General features: G+C 45.9%; 1 protein-coding gene across 7 annotated transcripts in view; it reads left to right on the top strand.

Annotated features, from left to right (window-relative positions):
- The first annotated feature begins 7,380 nt into the window (after positions 1-7,380).
- LOC118378041 (TSC22 domain family protein 4-like) overlaps positions 7,381-20,664 on the top strand; it is a 42,305-nt gene continuing 29,021 nt past the window's right edge. For 4 of the 7 annotated variants that reach the window (XM_052458962.1, XM_052458956.1, XM_052458959.1 and 1 more), the window contains exon 1: positions 7,381-8,095. The gene's annotated coding sequence lies outside the window, so the exon portion shown is untranslated. The remainder of the gene's footprint in view (positions 8,096-20,664) is intronic. The other 3 variants (XM_052458958.1, XM_052458960.1, XM_052458957.1) reach the window with 3 other exon arrangements.

Genomic DNA, 20,664 nt, shown 5'->3' with positions numbered 1-20,664 from the left:
CTTTACCTGTCTGGTACAGGTACCTCCACCATACTCACCCCTCTCTGTTCACCATCTGCCCTGGTCTGTCTTTACCTGTCTGATACAGGTACCCCCACTACACTCCACATCTCTCTGTTCACCATCTGCCCTGGTCTGTCTCCCCCTGTCTGGTACAGGTACCCCCACTACACTCCACATCTCTCTGTTCACCATCTGCCCTGGTCTGTCTTTACCTGTCTGGTACAGGTACCCCCACTACACTCCACATCTCTCTGTTCACCATCTGCCCTGGTCTGTCTTTACCTGTCTGATACAGGTACCCCCACTACACTCCACATCTCTCTGTTCACCATCTGCCCTGGTCTGTCTCCCCCTGTCTGGTACAGGTACCCCCACTACACTCCACATCTCTCTGTTCACCATCTGCCCTGGTCTGTCTTTACCTGTCTGATACAGGTACCCCCACTACACTCCACATCTCTCTGTTCACCATCTGCCCTGGTCTGTCTCCCCCTGTCTGGTACAGGTACCTCCACCACACTCCCCCCTCTCTGTTCACCGTCTGCCCTGGTCTGTCTCCCCCTGTCTGGTACAGGTACCCCCACTACACTCCACATCTCTCTGTTCACCATCTGCCCTGGTCTGTCTTTACCTGTCTGGTACAGGTACCCCCACTACACTCACCCCTCTCTGTTCACCATCTGCCCTGGTCTGTCTTTACCTGTCTGGTACAGGTACCTCCACCATACTCACCCCTCTCTGTTCATCATCTGCCCTGGTCTGTCTCCCCCTGTCTGGTACAGGTACCCCCACTACACTCCACATCTCTCTGTTCACCATCTGCCCTGGTCTGTCTCCCCCTGTCTGGTACAGGTACCCCCACTACACTCCACATCTCTCTGTTCACCATCTGCCCTGGTCTGTCTCCCCCTGTCTGGTACAGGTACCCCCACTACACTCCACATCTCTCTGTTCACCATCTGCCCTAGTCTGTCTCCCCCTGTCTGGTACAGGTACCCCCACTACAGATGGCAGATGATGTCTGTCTGAAATGTGCATGTACACCCTGGCCCATCTACTGTTGCTTGCCCCAATTCTGACTTCTGCTTCACTGATTTCTGCTCTCGTAAAAGCCTGGGTTTTCTGCATGTTAACACTAGAAGCGTATTACCTCAAATGTATCAATTGAAAGTGTGGGTTCCCAGCTCCAATCCAGGCGTGTTGGTCATTACTGAGACGTGGTTAAAGGAAGAGTGTTTTGAACACTGATGGTAACCTGTCTGGTTATAACCTTTTTCAGCAAGATAGATCTTCTAAAGGTGGGGGAGTGGCAATCTTTACCAAGGATCACCTTCAGTGCTCGGTTGTCTCCACCAAGTCTGTTCCAAACAATTGGATTGAAAATAACAGAGAGCCGCACACTCTCGGAGCTGTCTTCATCGGGGTATTTTCAAGCTTTCTACTCCTCTAGCCAGCACCTCGCCTAAATAGGTGTGCGTTTCTTTTTCTTCTATACCAAACAATTTGATTGTCTGGTTTTAAGCATTAAACTTTCAAATAGCTCTTTGTTGACTGTTGCTGGGTGCTATCGTCCTCCATGAGCACCGGCCTGTACACTATCCTGCCCTATGCTTTCTCCTGGCCCCTTACAGTAAGTCTGAATTTGTCCTGCTAACTGACCAAAACTGGGACATGCTTAAACCACCTAACCAAGTCCTAAAGCAATGGGACTCCCTAAATCAAATCAAAGTTTATTTGTCACGTGTGCTGAATACAACAGGTGTAGACTCTACAGTGAAATGCTGATTTACAGGCTCTAACCAATAGTGCCGACCAACCAGTGCACCAGGTATTAGGTGAACAATTCTCACATTTCTATGTGAATTTGGTCACGTTACCCCAAAAAGTTACATATTGTATCTTTAATTGGTTTAAGAATTTAAAGTGTTTTTTTGATGTGAACCGTTTGTGAACTCGTTTTTGCCATTTGGCCTGGGCATCAGACTCCAGAGTCCTTTATTTCAGAGTTGTGTCAGTGAGGTGGTCGGATTTAAATTGGCTACCATTTATCACATAGTTTGTGTAGGCTGAAATGTGTAGGCTGAAATGTGCAGGCTGAAATGTGTAGACTGAAATGTGCAGGCTGAAATGTGTAGGCTGAAATGGGCAGGCTGAAATGTGTAGGCTGAAATGGGCAGGCTGAAATGTGTAGACTGAAATGGGCAGGCTGAAATGTGTAGGCTGAAATGTGTAGGCTGAAATGTGCAGGCTGAAATGTGTAGACTGAAATGGGCAGGCTGAAATGTGTAGGCTGAAATGGGCAGGCTGAAATGTGTAGACTGAAATGTGCAGGCTGAAATGTGTAGGCTGAAATGTGTAGGCTGAAATGTGCAGGCTGAAATGTGCAGGCTGAAATGTGCAGGCTGAAATGTGCAGGCTGAAATGTGTAGGATGAAATGTTTAGGCTGAAATGTGTAGGCTGAAATGTGTAGGCTGAAATGTGCAGGCTGAAATGGGCAGGCTGAAATGTGCAGGCTGAAATGTGTAGGATGAAATGTTTAGGCTGAAATGTGTAGGCTGAAATGTGTAGGCTGAAATGTGCAGCCTGAAATGGGCAGGCTGAAATGTGTAGGCTGAAATGTGCAGGCTGAAATGTGTAGGCTGAAATGTGCAGGCTGAAATGTGCAGGCTGAAATGGGCAGGCTGAAATGTGCAGGCTGAAATGTGCAGGCTGAAATGTGTAGGATGAAATGTGCAGGCTGAAATGTGCAGGCTGAAATGTGCAGGCTGAAATGTGTAGGATGAAATGTTTAGGCTGAAATGTGCAGGCTGAAATGTGCAGGCTGAAATGGGCAGGCTGAAATGTGTAGGCTGAAATGTGCAGGCTGAAATGTGTAGGCTGAAATGTGCAGGCTGAAATGTGTAGGATGAAATGTGCAGGCTGAAATGTGTAGGCTGAAATGTGCAGGCTGAAATGTGTAGGATGAAATGGGCAGGCTGAAATGTGTAGGCTAAAATGTGTAGGCTGAAATGTGTAGGATGAAATGTGCAGGCTGAAATGTGTAGGATGAAATGTGCAGGCTGAAATGTGTAGGCTGAAATGTGCAGGCTGAAATGTGCAGGCTGAAATGTGTAGGCTGAAATGTGTAGGCTGAAATGTGCAGGCTGAAATGTGCAGGCTGAAATGTGCAGGCTGAAATGTGCAGGCTGAAATGTGTAGGCTGAAATGTGCAGGCTGAAATGTGCAGGCTGAAATGTGCAGGCTGAAATGTGTAGGCTGAAATGTGCAGGCTAAAATGTGTAGGCTGAAATGTGCAGGCTGAAATGTGCAGGCTGAAATGGGCAGGCTGAAATGTGTAGGCTGAAATGTGCAGGCTGAAATGTGCAGGCTGAAATGTGCAGGCTGAAATGTGCAGGCTGAAATGGGCAGGCTGAAATGTGCAGGCTGAAATGGGCAGGCTGAAATGGGCAGGCTGAAATGGGCAGGCTGAAATGGGCAGGCTGAAATGGGCAGGCTGAAATGTGCAGGCTGAAATGGGCAGGCTGAAATGTGCAGGCTGAAATGTGCAGGCTGAAATGTGCAGGCTGAAATGGGCAGGCTGAAATGGGCAGGCTGAAATGGGCAGGCTGAAATGGGCAGGCTGAAATGTGCAGGCTGAAATGTGCAGGCTGAAATGGGCAGGCTGAAATGTGCAGGCTGAAATGTGCAGGCTGAAATGTGCAGGCTGAAATGGGCAGGCTGAAATGGGCAGGCTGAAATGGGCAGGCTGAAATGGGCAGGCTGAAATGTGCAGGCTGAAATGGGCAGGCTGAAATGGGCAGGCTGAAATGTGCAGGCTGAAATGGGCAGGCTGAAATGTGTAGGCTGAAATGGGCAGGCTGAAATGGGCAGGCTGAAATGTGTAGGCTGAAATGGGCAGGCTGAAATGTGTAGGCTGAAATGTGCAGGCTGAAATGTGCAGGCTGAAATGTGCAGGCTGAAATGGGCAGGCTGAAATGTGCAGGCTGAAATGTGCAGGCTGAAATGTGCAGGCTGAAATGTGCAGGCTGAAATGGGCAGGCTGAAATGGGCAGGCTGAAATGGGCAGGCTGAAATGGGCAGGCTGAAATGTGCAGGCTGAAATGGGCAGGCTGAAATGGGCAGGCTGAAATGGGCAGGCTGAAATGGGCAGGCTGAAATGGGCAGGCTGAAATGGGCAGGCTGAAATGGGCAGGCTGAAATGGGCAGGCTGAAATGGGCAGGCTGAAATGTGCAGGCTGAAATGGGCAGGCTGAAATGGGCAGGCTGAAATGGGCAGGCTGAAATGTGCAGGCTGAAATGTGTAGGCTGAAATGGGCAGGCTGAAATGGGCAGGCTGAAATGGGCAGGCTGAAATGGGCAGGCTGAAATGGGCAGGCTGAAATGGGCAGGCTGAAATGGGCAGGCTGAAATGTGCAGGCTGAAATGGGCAGGCTGAAATGTGCATGCTGAAATGGGCAGGCTGAAATGGGCAGGCTGAAATGTGCAGGCTGAAATGGGCAGGCTGAAATGGGCAGGCTGAAATGGGCAGGCTGAAATGTGCAGGCTGAAATGGGCAGGCTGAAATGGGCAGGCTGAAATGGGCAGGCTGAAATGTGCAGGCTGAAATGGGCAGGCTGAAATGTGCAGGCTGAAATGGGCAGGCTAAAATGGGCAGGCTGAAATGTGCAGGCTGAAATGGGCAGGCTGAAATGTGCAGGCTGAAATGGGCAGGCTGAAATGGGCAGGCTAAAATGGGCAGGCTGAAATGGGCAGGCTGAAATGGGCAGGCTAAAATGGGCAGGCTGAAATGTGCAGGCTGAAATGGGCAGGCTGAAATGGGCAGGCTGAAATGTGCAGGCTGAAATGTGCAGGCTGAAATGGGCAGGCTGAAATGGGCAGGCTGAAATGGGCAGGCTGAAATGGGCAGGCTGAAATGGGCAGGCTGAAATGTGCAGGCTGAAATGGGCAGGCTGAAATGGGCAGGCTGAAATGTGCAGGCTGAAATGGGCAGGCTGAAATGTGCAGGCTGAAATGTGCAGGCTGAAATGTGCAGGCTGAAATGGGCAGGCTGAAATGTGCAGGCTGAAATGGGCCATAAAAAAACATGGCAGACATTGGATGAATTAAACAAATGTATATCTTCCTTCTCAGCTACAATTATTTGAATAATTCACTGGATGTTTTGTGCACAAAAGTGATGACTAACGTGTCTTATTATGAATATTCAAATCTGACTTCTCTAAGTGGCCATGTTTGGAAATGGTCTTTCTGGGCTGGGCATCAGCCTTGAAACCATTGTGCCGAAAATCTCCCCCTGCCAAACCCCCCTTTGCGTTCTTCATTTATTTGCATTCTTCATTCAACCAGGTGGCCAGTTGAGAACACCTTTATTTAACCAGGTGGGCTAGTTGAGAACACCTTTATTTAACCAGGTGGCCAGTTGAGAACACCTTTATTTAACCAGGTAGGCTAGTTGAGAACACCTTTATTTAACCAGGTAGGCAGGTTGAGAACACCTTTATTTAACCAGGTAGGCCAGTTGAGAACACCTTTATTTAACCAGGTAGGCTAGTTGAGAACACCTTTATTTAACCAGGTAGGCAGGTTGAGAACACCTTTATTTAACCAGGTAGGCCAGTTGAGAACACCTTTATTTAACCAGGTAGGCTAGTTGAGAACACCTTTATTTAACCAGGTAGGCTAGTTGAGAACACCTTTATTTAACCAGGTAGGCCAGTTGAGAACACCTTTATTTAACCAGGTGGGCTAGTTGAGAACACCTTTATTTAACCAGGTGGCCAGTTGAGAACACCTTTATTTAACCAGGTAGGCAGGTTGAGAACACCTTTATTTAACCAGGTAGGCTAGTTGAGAACACCTTTATTTAACCAGGTAGGCCAGTTGAGAACACCTTTATTTAACCAGGTAGGCTAGTTGAGAACACCTTTATTTAACCAGGTAGGCCAGTTGAGAACACCTTTATTTAACCAGGTAGGCCAGTTGAGAACACCTTTATTTAACCAGGTAGGACAGTTGAGAACACCTTTATTTAACCAGGTGGCCAGTTGAGAACACCTTTATTTAACCAGGTAGGCCAGTTGAGAACACCTTTATTTAACCAGGTAGGCCAGTTGAGAACACCTTTATTTAACCAGGTAGGCCAGTTGAGAACACCTTTATTTAACCAGGTAGGCCAGTTGAGAACACCTTTATTTAACCAGGTAGGACAGTTGAGAACACCTTTATTTAACCAGGTGGCCAGTTGAGAACACCTTTATTTAACCAGGTAGGCCAGTTGAGAACACCTTTATTTAACCAGGTGGCCAGTTGAGAACACCTTTATTTAACCAGGTAGGCTAGTTGAGAACACCTTTATTTAACCAGGTGGCCAGTTGAGAACACCTTTATTTAACCAGGTAGGCTAGTTGAGAACACCTTTATTTAACCAGGTAGGCTAGTTGAGAACACCTTTATTTAACCAGGTGGCCAGTTGAGAACACCTTTATTTAACCAGGTAGGCCAGTTGAGAACACCTTTATTTAACCAGGTAGGCTAGTTGAGAACACCTTTATTTAACCAGGTGGCCAGTTGATAACACCTTTATTTAACCAGGGAGGCCAGTTGAGAACAAGTTCTCATTTACAACTGTGACCTGGCCAAGATAAAGCAAAGCAGTGCGACACAAACAACAACAGAGTTACACATGGAATAAACAAACATTCATTGCTGCAACTTGCTTGCTAGTTGAGATTTCTGCTCTGCATTCCATTGTCAGTTTAGCCTACATTTCACTGATCTTAGTAGCAGAAAGCATTTTTGTCTGCAGTTTTCCATTTGGCTATTTGTTTCAAGTGTATGTGGCGGTTCTAGCTTGTATGGCGTCCTGGGCGAACTCCCCCTTCAGCGCCCGCCGACCGCAGCCGCACCTGGGCGGAAAGATGCCCATGTCGCCTGTACCCAAACCCTCTACTGAATTTGGATTAGTCTATAAATAAATCTCTTTGCCAAAATTCGTCATCTCTCACATGTCTTATTCGACTAGTATTTTTTAAAGTGTAAGGATAATAATTCAGCCATAGTTGTTCTGAAATGTTCATTGCTTGCCAACATTTTACCCCTTCCTCTGTTTAATATAACACACATACATTAATTTTGGTTGCCTATCCTGACTAAGTTTGTTCAAAAGAAAGTATTTAACTCTGATGTGTGTCACAGAAAGTATTTGACTCTAGCCACAAAAATAAGGAAATTAGATGGGGGGGATTCTGGCAGGGGGAGATTTTCGGCATAACACCGGAACCCTTGCCCTTCACAACCTGGAAGGCTGTAGTAATCTGATCTGGCCAGCAGGGGTCACCAGGGTACCATAAACACGAGGCTCCACGGGGGCGTAACTTCCGGGTTTATAAAAGTTGTCAACAGTTTGCTAAATAGAAAAACATGTAGCTAGATACTGAGACCAGAACCGTTCTTTTATAGCTGAATGAGAAAACTACCCGTCTTTTTCCAGCAGAGACAGAGAGACGGGGGAAGGAGTGACTGAAGACAGACGGCGCCGCTGCGGAAAGCAGAAGTAGTTAGTTACAGTAGTTAACTAGCGAGCCAGAATGTTTAGCTACTGTAGCTAGTTAGGTAACTTGTATTGTGATAAGTATAAGTACCAGGCCAGCTAAAAACGGGCTGGTGTGTGTAATAAGTCCAGCCTGCTCTCCCTCTCCGCGGCTACACTACTGATGCCGGTCTCGGCCGGGGATCCATGGAAGAGCTGCTAGCACAGGACGGAACAAGGAACGGGACTGCAACCGAGGCTCACCCCTCTGCCCATCTCTCTGGTCCAACGGGATATTAATTACCGTGGGGTGAGCCTGGAAACGGGAGTTACGGCCGACCGACCGAGCGGCGATGGGGTCAGAAGTACTTTTCCAACTTTTTCTACAACTTTTATGAAAAGTCTTATAATAAAGTTGAGATTTATTTATACCTACATCAAACTGGTTAAGGTTATACAGTGTGTTTGTCCGGCAGTGATGAGATACCATCTCTAGATGTTCGACAGACACGGTTGGAACTCCTGGAACCCGCAACAGAATCCGGGTAGAGATCCAGGACAAGGTACGTCATCTTTTGCCTGAAACAAATTTCACCAAGAAGGAAAAAATACTTTAAAAATAAAGTTGTGCAGGAGAGTGAGATTTAATTGAGAGGGACACGGTGAATGGCGCAATGGTGTGCAACTGCAGCCCCCGATGTGGACTTCCTCTATCTGCAGGAAGGAGTATTGCATTAGTTCCTGCATGAACCTCAACCCAAAGTGTGACACTTTTGAATGTGGGTCAAAAGGGAAATAAAAGTATTATGCGTTTTTTCACTGGTAGACAGTATCCTTCGCTCCTGCCTGCCGAACACCTGCCGTCGCTGTCTTTAACTGAATTGCGGGGAAACGGTGCCCGACAAGCGGGTGCGAAGGACACTACCGGTCTGTGCTAAGTATAGCCAGCTACTGTTGTCACCCCCACTGCTTCTGTGGGGTTTATCGGCGGTTGCATTACCACCATCGACTGTACTGGAGCGTCCCTGCCTCCCGCCTATGTACTGTAGTCCTAATAAAAATACAAATAAACCAATAGAAGTCTAAAGAGGGGTTCTTCCGGAATGCCCACATATAATGCTCAAATTGTGGGCTGCAGTTGCACCCTTCTCGAATGGCACAGAAGGGGCTCGGATCCGTATTGATGTGTCGCGCCTTGTGCTGCGTAGAGGATCCATTGTGGGTTAAGACTGATGACGTCATTGATCTGAATTAATTTCAAGCACATAGCTGCGTGATTGTTGAACCCATCAGTGTCAAACCCTACCCCTTTAGGGTTAGCAGTAGGTTAGTACTACACTGGTCTGACATTAATACTTATCCGTCCTCTATGAAGACCCTTGCCCTACTGTATATCATTGTCCACGATGAAGACCGGTGTTGTAAAGTACTACTGTAATATCTATATTTGGTGAAACCTCTTACTCCTCGAAATATCACCATGTGTACTTAATTCATGTATATTTCAAGATATTGATAACTGCTAAAAATACAGTTTTGATTTGTGAAGTTCAAAATAGTCCTGCAGCCCAACTGATTGGCAAACTTACTGCAAATTAAGAAATCATGTGACTAAATAAACTATACTATGAAACAAAGATACATTTATATAAAGGAAAGATAATAAAAAGCTTTGGAGCACCTTAACTGAAATTGTGGGAAAAAAGCCAACTCGACTCCATTGTTCATTGAATCAGATGGCTTATTCATCACAAAGCCCACTGATATTGCCGACTACTTCAATGACTTTTTCAGTAAATACATTTACAAAAGCCAGAGAAAATGCAGAGCGCCAAATTCAAATAAATTGCTATAAAAATCAAACTTTCATGAAATCAAATCCAAATCAGATGTATTTATATAGCCCTTCGTACGTCAGCTGATATCTCAAAGTGCTGTACAGAAACCCAGCCTAAAACCCCAAACAGCAAGCAATGCAGGTGTAGAAGCACGGTGGCTAGAGAAAACTCCCTAGAAATGCCAAAACCTAGGAAGAAACCTAGAGAGGAACCAGGCTATGTGGGGTGGCCAGTCCTCTTCTGGCTGTGCCGGGTGGAGATTATAACAGAACATGGCCAAGATGTTCAAATGTTCATAAATGACCAGCATGGTCGAATAATAATAAGGCAGAACAGTTGAAACTGGAGCAGCAGCACGGCCAGGTGGACTGGGGACAGCAAGGAGTCATCATGTCAGGTAGTCCTGAGGCACGGTCCTAGGGCTCAGGTCCTCAGAGAGAGAAAGAAAGGAGAGAATTAGAGAGAGCACACTTAAATTCACACAGGACACCGAATAGGACAGGAGAAGTACTCCAGATATAACAGACTGACCCTAGCCCCCGACACAAACTACTGCAGCATAAATACTGGAGGCTGAGACAGGAGGGGTCAGGAGACACTGTGGCCCCATCTGATGATACCCCTGGACAGGGCCAAAAGGGAAGGATATAACCCCACCCACTTTGCCAAAGCACAGCCCCCACATCACTAGAGGGATATCTTCACAACCACCAACTTACCATCCTGAGTCAAGGCCGAGTACAGCCCACAAAGATCTCTGCCATGCCACAACACAAGGGGGGAGCGCCAACCCAGATAGGAAGATCATGTCAGTGACGCACCCCTCCTAGGGACGGCATGGAAGAGCCCCACTAAGCCAGTGCCGCAGCCCCTGTAATAGGGTTAGAGGCAGAGAATCCCAGTGGAGAGAGGGGAACTGGCCAGGCAGAGACGGCAAGGAAGTTCGTTGCTCCAGAGCCTTTCCGTTCACCTTCACACTCCTGGGCCAGACTACACTCAATCATATGACCCACTGAAGAGATGAGTCTTCAGTAAAGACTTAAAGGTTGAGACCGAGTTTGCGTCTCTGACATGGGTACGCAGACCATTCCATAAAAATGGAGCTCTATAGGAGAAAGCCCTGCCTCCAGCTGTTTGCTTAGACATTCTAGGGACAATTAGGAGGCCTGTGTCTTGTGACCGTAGCGTACGTGTAGGTATGTACAGCAGGACCAAATCAGAGAGATGGGTAGGAGCAAGCCCATGTAATGCTTTGTAGGTTAGCAGTAAAACCTTGAAATCAGCCCTAGCCTTAACAGGAAGCCAGTATAGGGAGGCTAGCACTGGAGTAATATGATCAAATGTTTGGGTTCTAGTCAGGATTCTATCAGCCGTGTTTAGCACTAAGTGAAGTTTATTTAGTGCTTTATCCGGGTAGCCGGAAAGTAGAGCATTGCAGTAGTCTAACCTAGAAGTGACAAAAGCATGGATTAATTTTTCTGCCTAATTTTTGGACAGAAAGTTTCAGACTTTTTTGCAATATTACGTAGATGGAAAAAAGCTGTCCTTGAAATGGTCTTGATATGTTCTTCAAAAGAGAGATCAGGGTCCAGAGTAACGCCGAGGTCCTTCACAGTTTTATTTGAGACGACTGTACAACCATCAAGATTAATTGTCAGATTCAACAGAAGATCTCTTTGTTTCTTGGGACCTAGAACAAGCATCTCTGTTTTGTTCGAGTTTAAAAGTAGAACGTTTGCAGCCATCCACTTCCTTATGTCTGAAGCACAGGCTTCCAGCGAGGACAATTTTGTAGCTTCACCAGCAGCACTAACATCTAGGAGCAGGAGGACGGCTGCAGAGCCTGGGTCTGACGCTACTAAAAGGTCATTTACCACCTTCACAAGTGCAGTTTCAGTGCTACGATGGGGTCTAAAACCAGACTGAAGCGTTTTGTATACATTGTCTTCAGGATGGCAGTGCGCAACAGCTTTTTCTAAACTTTTTGAGAGGAATGGAAGATTCGATATAGGCCGAATTTAGTTAAAAAATATTTTTTCTGGGTCAAGGTTTGGCTTTTTCAAGAGAGGCTTTATTACTGCCACTTTTAGTGAGTTTGGTACACATCTGGTGGATAGAGAGACGTTTATTATGTTCAACATAGGAGGGCCAAGCACAGGAAGCAGCTCTTTCAGTAGTTTAGTTGGAATAGGGTCCAGTATGCAGCTTGAAGGCTTGAGTGTCTCTCTTGATCCTAAGTCCTGGGAGAGTTGTGCAGACTGGTGGTTAGCTGGTGTGGTCAACACCATATGATGTGGTTAGCACCATATGATGTGATTAGCTGGCGTGGTCAACACCATATGATGTGGTTAGCTGGCGTGGTCAGCACCATATGATGTGGTTAGCTGGTGTGGTCAGCACCATATGATGTGATTAGCTGGTGTGGTCAACACCATATGATGTGGTCAGCACCATATGATGTGGTTAGCTGGTGTGGTCAACACCATATGATGTGGTTAGCTGGCGTGGTCAACACCATATGATGTGATTAGCTGGCGTGGTCAACACCATATGGTGTGGTTAGCTGGTGTGGTCAACACCATATGATGTGATTAGCTGGTGTGGTTAGCACCATATGATGTGGTTAGCTGGTGTGGTCAACACCATATGGTGTGGTTAGCTGGTGTGGTCAGCACCATATGATGTGGTTAGCTGGTGTGGTTAGCACCATATGATGTGGTTAGCTGGCGTGGTCAACACCATATGATGTGATTAGCTGGTGTGGTCAACACCATATGATGTGATTAGCTGGTGTGGTCAACACCATATGGTGTGATTAGCTGGTGTGGTCAACACCATATGATGTGATTAGCTGGTGTGGTCAACACCATATGATGTGGTTAGCTGGTGTGGTCAACACCATATGATGTGATTAGCTGGCGTGGTCAACACCATATGATGTGGTTAGCTGGCGTGGTCAACACCATATGATGTGGTTAGCACCATATGATGTGATTAGCTGGTGTGGTCAACACCATATGATGTGGTTAGCACCATATGATGTGGTTAGCTGGTGTGGTCAACACCATATGGTGTGGTTAGCTGGTGTGGTCAACACCATATGATGTGGTTAGCTGGTGTGGTCAACACCATATGGTGTGGTTAGCTGGTGTGGTCAACACCATATGATGTGGTTAGCACCATATGATGTGATTAGCTGGTGTGGTTAGCACCATATGATGTGATTAGCTGGTGTGGTCAACACCATATGATGTGATTAGCTGGTGTGGTCAACACCATATGATGTGGTTAGCACCATATGATGTGGTTAGCTGGTGTGGTCAACACCATATGATGTGATTAGCTGGTGTGGTCAACACCATATGATGTGGTTAGCTGGTGTGGTCAACACCATATGATGTGATTAGCTGGCGTGGTCAACACCATATGACGTGGTCAACACCATATGATGTGATTAGCTGGTGTGGTCAACACCATATGATGTGGTCAGCACCATATGATGTGGTTAGCACCATATGATGTGATTAGCTGGCGTGGTCAACACCATATGATGTGGTCAGCACCATATGATGTGATTAGCTGGTGTGGTCAACACCATATGATGTGGTTAGCTGGTGTGGTCAACACCATATGATGTGGTTAGCTGGTGTGGTCAACACCATATGATGTGATTAGCTGGCGTGGTCAACACCATATGACGTGGTCAACACCATATGGTGTGGTTAGCTGGTGTGGTCAACACCATATGGTGTGGTTAGCTGGTGTGGTCAACACCATATGATGTGGTTAGCTGGTGTGGTCAACACCATATGATGTGGTTAGCTGGTGTGGTCAACACCATATGATGTGGTTAGCTGGTGTGGTCAACACCATATGATGTGGTTAGCTGGTGTGGTCAACACCATATGATGTGGTTAGCTGGTGTGGTCAACACCATATGATGTGGTTAGCTGGTGTGGTCAACACCATATGATGTGGTTAGCTGGTGTGGTCAACACCATATGATGTGATTAGCTGGTGTGGTCAACACCATATGATGTGATTAGCTGGCGTGGTCAACACCATATGATGTGGTTAGCTGGTGTGGTCAACACCATATGATGTGGTTAGCTGGTGTGGTCAACACCATATGATGTGATTAGCTGGCGTGGTCAACACCATATGATGTGGTTAGCTGGTGTGGTCAGCACCATATGATGTGGTTAGCTGGCGTGGTCAACACCATATGATGTGGTTAGCTGGCGTGGTCAACACCATATGATGTGGTTAGCTGGTGTGGTCAGCACCATATGATGTGGTTAGCTGGCGTGGTCAACACCATATGATGTGGTTAGCTGGTGTGGTCAACACCATATGGTGTGATTAGCTGGTGTGGTCAACACCATATGATGTGGTTAGCTGGTGTGGTCAACACCATATGATGTGGTTAGCTGGCGTGGTCAACACCATATGATGTGGTTAGCTGGTGTGGTCAACACCATATGATGTGGTTAGCACCATATGATGTGGTTAGCTGGTGTGGTCAGCACCATATGATGTGGTTAGCTGGTGTGGTCAACACCATATGATGTGATTAGCTGGTGTGGTTAGCACCATATGATGTGGTTAGCTGGTGTGGTCAGCACCATATGATGTGATTAGCTGGCGTGGTCAACACCATATGATGTGATTAGCTGGTGTGGTCAACACCATATGATGTGATTAGCTGGCGTGGTCAACACCATATGGTGTGGTTAGCTGGTGTGGTTAGCACCATATGATGTGATTAGCTGGTGTGGTCAACACCATATGATGTGGTTAGCTGGCGTGGTCAACACCATATGATGTGGTTAGCTGGTGTGGTCAACACCATATGATGTGATTAGCTGGTGTGGTCAACACCATATGATGTGATTAGCACCATATGATGTGGTTAGCTGGCGTGGTCAACACCATATGATGTGGTTAGCTGGTGTGGTCAACACCATATGATGTGGTTAGCTGGCGTGGTCAACACCATATGATGTGGTTAGCTGGCGTGGTCAACACCATATGATGTGGTTAGCTGGTGTGGTCAACACCATATGATGTGATTAGCTGGTGTGGTCAACACCATATGATGTGGTTAGCTGGTGTGGTCAGCACCATATGATGTGGTTAGCTGGTGTGGTTAGCTGGTGTGGTCAACACCATATGATGTGGTTAGCTGGTGTGGTCAACACCATATGATGTGGTCAGCACCATATGATGTGATTAGCTGGCGTGGTCAACACCATATGATGTGGTTAGCTGGTGTGGTCAGCACCATATGATGTGGTTAGCTGGTGTGGTCAGCACCATATGATGTGGTTAGCTGGCGTGGTCAACACCATATGATGTGGTTAGCTGGTGTGGTCAGCACCATATGATGTGGTTAGCTGGTGTGGTCAGCACCATATGATGTGGTTAGCTGGCGTGGTCAACACCATATGATGTGGTTAGCTGGTGTGGTCAACACCATATGATGTGGTTAGCTGGTGTGGTCAGCACCATATGATGTGGTTAGCTGGTGTGGTCAGCACCATATGATGTGGTTAGCTGGCGTGGTCAACACCATATGGTGTGGTTAGCTGGTGTGGTCAGCACCATATGGTGTGATTAGCTGGTGTGGTCAACACCATATGGTGTGGTTAGCTGGCGTGGTCAACACCATATGATGTGATTAGCTGGTGTGGTCAACACCATATGATGTGATTAGCTGGTGTGGTCAACACCATATGGTGTGATTAGCACCATATGATGTGGTTAGCTGGTGTGGTCAACACCATATGATGTGATTAGCACCATATGATGTGGTTAGCTGGTGTGGTTAGCACCATATGATGTGGTTAGCTGGTGTGGTCAACACCATATGATGTGGTTAGCTGGTGTGGTTAGCACCATATGATGTGGTTAGCTGGTGTGGTCAACACCATATGATGTGGTTAGCTGGTGTGGTTAGCACCATATGATGTGGTTAGCTGGTGTGGTCAACACCATATGATGTGGTTAGCACCATATGATGTGATTAGCTGGCGTGGTCAACACCATATGATGTGGTTAGCTGGTGTGGTCAACACCATATGATGTGGTTAGCACCATATGATGTGGTTAGCTGGTGTGGTCAACACCATATGATGTGGTTAGCTGGTGTGGTCAACACCATATGATGTGATTAGCTGGTGTGGTCAACACCATATGATGTGGTTAGCTGGTGTGGTCAACACCATATGATGTGATTAGCTGGTGTGGTCAACACCATATGATGTGGTTAGCTGGTGTGGTCAACACCATATGATGTGATTAGCTGGTGTGGTCAACACCATATGATGTGGTTAGCTGGTGTGGTCAACACCATATGATGTGATTAGCTGGTGTGGTCAACACCATATGATGTGGTTAGCTGGTGTGGTCAACACCATATGATGTGGTTAGCTGGCGTGGTCAACACCATATGATGTGGTTAGCTGGCGTGGTCAACACCATATGATGTGATTAGCTGGTGTGGTCAACACCATATGATGTGATTAGCTGGCGTGGTCAACACCATATGATGTGATTAGCTGGTGTGGTCAACACCATATGATGTGGTTAGCTGGTGTGGTCAACACCATATGATGTGATTAGCTGGTGTGGTCAACACCATATGATGTGATTAGCTGGTGTGGTCAACACCATATGATGTGGTTAGCTGGCGTGGTCAACACCATATGATGTGATTAGCTGGCGTGGTCAACACCATATGATGTGGTTAGCTGGCGTGGTCAACACCATATGATGTGATTAGCACCATATGATGTGGTTAGCTGGTGTGGTCAACACCATATGATGTGGTTAGCACCATATGATGTGATTAGCTGGTGTGGTCAACACCATATGATGTGATTAGCACCATATGATGTGATTAGCTGGCGTGGTCAACACCATATGATGTGATTAGCTGGCGTGGTCAACACCATATGGTGTGATTAGCTGGTGTGGTCAACACCATATGATGTGATTAGCTGGTGTGGTCATTGCGCAGCAACGTGTTCACTGGTCTCAGCCAAATGTGTCAATGTTCCAGAATGCTATTTTGGGAGAACACCGTTCTGAAAGCTGATGCGGTTTTTATAATGTGACAGATGGTTATACAGCAGGTAGAAATGTAGAGGCAATATCTGAAGATGCAACCGGGTCTTACTGTCTTTGGACAGTAGTAGAAGAAGAAATGCTGGTTTCAATATCAGGAAATCTTTGCTTTATTTCTATGGTGGGATTTTGATGTAAAACATCCAGGTTTCAAACATTGATATGGCTGGCATTGCAATTGTTTTAGGTTATGGAGAAGTATGACCATTAGAAAATCATTCCAATGTTGGACAAATAGGATGATGTCTGTGGTCCGCCGCACGGAGGTTTCCTGTTCCGGGAGTTGGGGCATGTTCCTTATCTGTAGGCTGTGGCTCGCTACTGAGGAACTCTGACAGGAACTGAATGCACACTAAAATGTGCAAAGTATTTCTGTGTCACTGTGCCTGGCTGGGGGCTGTGTGAAGACCGATACAGTAAAAATGTGTTTAATTGACCTGAAACTGAAGTGTCCCTGTGTTCCTTAGCTATTTACATTATTTTGTTCAGATGCTTGGTTGATTTTCAATGTTTGAGTTTCAACTGCTAGGGAAGATAAGCAATACTAGTCAGGCTCTCGATCTCACAGGCACAAACATGACTCTCATTACCACGGTAACTTCCCGCCCTTTAAAGGGGCAGGTGAACATTTTTGTCTCATATTTTGGTTAAAAGTCGTCGCAATCTTTAAAAAAAAATGAAATTCAACAATATAGCACATTACTTCTCAGCAGTAATACATGTATTGTTTTAGAAACAGTTCAAAGCACGTCCAAGTTTTGTTAGTATAATATTACTGGGAAAAAATATTTGTCTGGTTTAAAAAATCTGAGTGGCTGGTAGACCAAAAATAACATTTTAGGCTCTGTCCATTAGCAAGTTGTGGTGCTCAAAAAGGTCAAGGTGACCATTATTCAGTGACGAGGTTGAAGCTGAGGAAGCGAAGGCTGGGAACAAGTTATTTAATCTATATTGTTGTGTTTAATGGGGCAGCTGGTGGTGGAATGGAATGTATATATCTTCAGTTTATTCAGTAACCACTTCACAATAACATTGGTCTCTCTTAGATATATCTTTAAGCATTCCCCATTCCAAAAAATATAGAACTAAGAGTAGATATAGTCCTTGGATCACCCCAGACTTGACTGCCCTTGACCAACACAAAAACACCCTGTGGTGGACCGCACTAGCATCAAATAGTCCCCGCGATATGCAACTTTTCAGGGAATTCAGGAACCAATATACAGTCAGTTAGGAAAGCTAAGGCTAGCTTTTTCAAACAGAAATTTGCATCCTGTAGCAATAATTCCCCAAAGTTTTGGGACACTGTAAAGTCCATGGAGAATATGAGCACCTCCTCCCAGCTGCCCACTGCTCTGAGGCTAGGAAACACGGTCCCCACCGGTAAATCTATGATAATCGATCATTTCAGTAAGCATTTTTCTACGGCTGGCCATGCTTTCCACCTGGCTACCCCTGCCAACTGTTCTGCACGGTCAGCCCCCTCTTCAAAGGGGGAGACACTCTAGACCCAAACTGTTATGGACCTATATCTATCCTGCCCTGCCTTTCTAAAATCTTCGAAAGCCAAGTTCCCACCGTACCTTCTCCACGATATCATAACCGCCATCGATAAAATACAGGACTGTGCAGCCGTTTTCATTGACCTGGCCAAGGCTTTCGACTCTGTCAATCACCGCATTCTTATCGGCATACTCAAAAGCCTTAGTTTCTCAAATGACTGCCTCGCCTCGTTCACCAACTACTTCTCGGACAGAGTTCAGTGTGTCAAATCGGAGGGCCTGTTGTCCGGACCGCTGGCAGTCTATATGGGGGTGCCACAGTGTTCAATTCTCGAGCCGACTCTCTTCTCTGTATACATCAATGATGTCGCTCTTGCTGCTGGTGATTCTCTGATCCACCTCTACGAAGACGACACCATTCTGTATACTTCTGGCCCTTCTTTGGACACTGTGTTAACAAACCTCCAAATAATGAGCTTCAATGCCATACAACACTCCTTCCATGGCCTCCAACTGCTTTTAAATGCTAGTAAAACTAAATGCATGCTCTTCAACCGATCGCTGCCCACACCTGCCCGCCTGCCTAGCATCACTACTCTGGACGGTTCTGACTTAGAATATGTGGACAACTACAAATACCTAGATGTCTGGTTAGACTGTAAACTCTCCATCCAGACTCACATCCAAAATTAAATCTAGAATCGGCTTCCTATATCGCAACCAAGCATCTTTCACTCATGCTGCCAAAAATAAACAGTTTGTTAAACAGACTATTCTACCGATCCATGACTTCAGTGACGTAATTTACAAAATAGACTCCCACACTCTACTCAGCAAACTGGATACAGTCTATCACAGTGCCATCGGTTTTGTCACTAAAGCAAATTATACCACCCACCACTGCGACCTGTATGCTCTCGTTGGCTTGCCCTCGCTACATATTCGTCGCCAAACCCACTTGCTCCAGGTCATCTATGAGTCTTTTCTAAGCAAAGCCCCGCCTCATCTCAGCTCACTGGTCACCATAGCAACATCCACCCGTAGCATGCGCTCCAGCAGGTATATTTCACTGGTCACCATAGCAACATCCACCCGTAGCACACGCTCCAGCAGGTATATTTCACTGGTCACCATAGCAACATCCACCCGTAGCACGTGCTCCAGCAAGTATATCTCACTGGTAACCCCCAAAGCCAACACCTCCTTTCAGTTCTCTGCTGCCAATGACTGGAACAAATTGCGTAAATCTCTGAAGCTGACACTAACTTTAAGCACCAGCTGTCAGAGCAGCTTACCGATCAATGTACCTGTAAACAGCCCATCTGTAAATAGCCCATCTGTAAATAGCCCATCTGTAAACAGCCCATCTGTAAATAGCCCATCTGTAAATAGCCCATCTGTAAACAGCCCATCTGTAAACAGCCCATCTGTAAACAGCCCATCTGTAAACAGCCCATCTGTAAACAGCCCATCTGTAAACAGCCCATCTGTAAACAGCCCATCTGTAAACAGCCCATCTGTAAACAGCCCATCTGTGAATAGCCCATCTGTGAATAGCCCATCTGTGAATAGCCCATCTGTGAATAGCCCATCTGTGAATAGCCCATCTGTGAATAGCCCATCTGTGAATAGCCCATCTGTGAATAGCCCATCTGTGAATAGCCCATCTGTGAATAGCCCATCTGTGAATAGCCCATCTGTGAATAGCCCATCTGTGAATAGCCCATCTGTGAATAGCCCATCTGTGAATAGCCCATCTGTAAATAGCCCATCTGTAAATAGCCCATCTGTAAATAGCCCATCTGTAAATAGCCCATCTGTAAATAGCCCATCTGTAAATAGCCCATCTGTAAATAGCCCATCTGTAAACAGCCCATCTGTAAACAGCCCATCTGTAAACAGCCCATCTGTAAATATCCCATCTGTAAACCACCCATCTGTAAATAGCCCATCTGTAAATAGCCCATCTGTAAATAGCCCATCCAGCCAACTTCCTCATCCCCATATTGTTATTTATCTTGCTCTTTTGCACCCCAGTATCTCTACTTGCACATCCTCATCCGCACATCTGTCACTCCAGTGTTAATGACTAAATTGTAATTATTTCACCTCTATGACCTATTTATTGCCTCACCTCCCTACTCTTCTACATTTACACACAATGTACATAGATTTTCCTATTGTGTTATCGACTGTACCTTTATTCCATGTGTAACTCTGTGTTGTCACTGCTTTGTCTTGGCCAGGTCGCAATTATAAATGACAACTTGTTCTCAACTGGCCACCTGGTTAAATAAATATATATTGTATACATGTTCAATTAATACATTATACAACAATAACATGATTCATAATTATGTCTGTCATGTGAAATCTATACCTAATTTATTTATGGGGCAGCAGGGTAGCCTAGTGGTTAGAGCGTTGGACTAGTAACCGGAAGGTTGCAAGTTCAAATCCCCGAGCTGACACGGTACAAATCTGTCATTCTGCCCCTGGACAGGCAGTTAACCCACAGTCATAGAAAATAAGAATTTGTTCTTAACTGACTTGTTCAATAAAGGTAAAAATAGAAATGACTAATTTCCTGAACTGTAACTCAGTAAAACAGTTGAAATTGTTGTTTCTATTTTTGTTCAGTATATACAGTCTGGTCCTGTTCTC

This window comes from Oncorhynchus keta, chromosome 13, assembly GCF_023373465.1.
Source record: "Oncorhynchus keta strain PuntledgeMale-10-30-2019 chromosome 13, Oket_V2, whole genome shotgun sequence".
In the NCBI taxonomy this organism is placed as follows: Eukaryota; Metazoa; Chordata; class Actinopteri; order Salmoniformes; family Salmonidae; genus Oncorhynchus; species Oncorhynchus keta.
This window is presented reverse-complemented; position numbering and strand designations above follow the sequence as displayed.